Genomic DNA, 2500 nt, shown 5'->3' on the forward strand with positions numbered 1-2500 from the left:
GGGATATTCACTGACACACGTGAAAATGATAAAAAGATTCTTTTTCGTTCTGTAAAACTGTGCCGACCGACGGACGCACGTAGATCTCTCTGCCTCATGCGCTCTTCCTCTTATCGTCGTCGTCGTCGCTCTCGCTACAATCTATCCTCATGGAATAAATGTTGATTCATTGTAGTCGATCTGCGACGTCGCGACGATATGAGAAACGTTAGAGACGGAGTTCTTAAAAGATTCAGTGTATTCGTATAGTGTGGTATAATTTTTATATTATATATGAACGGTCGTTTCTAAATTCTTTTTGTTAATTTTTACATTTATCATGTACAAAAAAAACACCAACCCGAGTATCGGTACGATCACTCAAACACCGGGCGTCGATCCCAATGTTTTACGATAATAATCGTTGAACAATACATACGTACACGTCGTGTGCGAAGTGTTATTTTGAAAAAAAAACTCGATCTCGTTTAGAACGTTCGAATTCGTGACCGTTATGTGTCATTATGTGAAGACGCCTCCGCCGCCGCCGCCCGCGCCGCCGCTGTCGTCGCGTTATATATTATAGCGCACGCACGCGCGCGCGCGTGCTTAAAGCGCGTTTGTGTCTCATATAAATTTTTATAAGAGTCAACCGTTAAAATCTATCGCGTCTAACGCGATCGACGATACGGTGAGACGCTCGTCTTCATACTGTGCGTATATTGTACATGCATGCATAAGTTTGTGTGTATTTTATATGCGAATATGAAACGAGAAGAGTAATTGACGACTTCAACAAGTCTCGGTAGCTCCCTGGTTGATCCTGCCAGTAGTTATATGCTTGTCTCAAAGATTAAGCATGCATGTCTCAGTGCAAGCCGTATTAAGGCGATACCGCGAATGGCTCAATATATCAGTTTTTGGTTCCTTAGATCTTACCTCAGTTACTTGGATAACTGTGGTAATTCTAGAGCTAATACATGCAATCAGAACTCTGACCAGTGATGGATGAGTGCTTTTATTAGATCAAAACCAATCGACGGAGGGCGTCTCGTCCGAGTCGTAATTTTGATGAATCTGGATAACTTTTGCCGATCGCATGGTCCAGTACCGGCGACGCATCTTTCAAATGTCTGCCTTATCAACTTTCGATGGTAGTTTCTGCGACTACCCTGGTTGTCACGGGGTAACGGGGGAATCAGGGTTTCGATTCCGGAGAGGGAGGCCTGAGAAACGGCTACCACATCCAAGGAAGGCAGCAGGGCGAACGCAAAAAATAAAAACCAAAAACTCCCGGCACGGGGAGGTAGTGACGAAAATAACGATACGGACTCTTTCGAAGGCCTCGTAATCGAATGAGTACACTTATATATTTAACGAGGAACAATTGGAGGGCAAGTCTGGTGCCAGCAGCCGTCGGTAATTCCAGCTCCAATAGCGTATACTAAAATTGTTGCGGTTAAAAAGCTCGTAGTTGCATTGTGCGCCGCGCTGTCGGTGCACCGCATCCGCGGTGATACTGACACGTCTGCGGAGCATATCGTCGGTGAGCCGGCGGTAAAACGCCGGTTCAATATCAAAATCCTATCGCGGTGCTCTTCAGTGAGTGTCGAGATGGGCCGACAATTTTACTTTGAACAAATTAGAGTGCTCAAAGCGGGCTCAAAATGCCGCTTGAATATTTCGTGCATGGAATAATAGAATATGATCTCGGTTCTATTTTGTTGGTTTCAGAACTCCGAGGTAATGATTAATAGGGATAACTGGGGGCATTCGTATTGCGACGTTAGAGGTGAAATTCTTGGATCGTCGCAAGACGACCATCAGCGAAAGCATTTGCCAAAGGTGTTTTCATCAATCAGAACGAAAGTTAGAGGTTCGAAGGCGATTAGATACCGCCCTAGTTCTAACCGTAAATATGTCATCTAGCGATCCGCCGACGTTACTACAATGGCTCGGCGGGCAGCTTCCGGGAAACAAAGATTTTGGACTCCGGGGGGAGTATGGTTGCAAAGCTGAAACTTAAAGGAATTGACGGAAGGGCACCACCAGGAGTGAGCCTGCGGCTTAATTTGACTCAACACGGGAAATCTCACCAGCCCGGACCCGGAAGGATTGACAGATTAATATGCTCTTTCTTGATTCGGTGGGTGGTGGTGCATGGCCGTTCTTAGTTGGTGGAGCGATTTGTCTGGTTAATTCCGGTAACGAACGAGGACTCTAGCCTGCTAAATAGGCGTCGTCATTTAGGTGTGCTCGATTTCGGTCCGAGCAACTCACTGGCGGCGTATTAAAATTCTTCTTAGAGGGACCGGCGGCTTCGAGCCGCACGAGATTGAGCAATAACAGGTCTGTGATGCCCTTAGATGTCCTGGGCCGCACGCGCGCTACACTGAAGGAATCAGCATGTTCTCCCTGGCCTAGAGGCCCGGGCAACCCGTTGAAACTCCTCGTGCTGGGGATTGGGGTTTTGCAATTATCCCCCATAAACGAGGAATTCCTAGTAAGCGCGAGTCATAAG

The sequence above is a fragment of the Vanessa atalanta genome, unplaced genomic scaffold (assembly GCF_905147765.1).
Source record: "Vanessa atalanta unplaced genomic scaffold, ilVanAtal1.2, whole genome shotgun sequence".
In the NCBI taxonomy this organism is placed as follows: Eukaryota; Metazoa; Arthropoda; class Insecta; order Lepidoptera; family Nymphalidae; genus Vanessa; species Vanessa atalanta.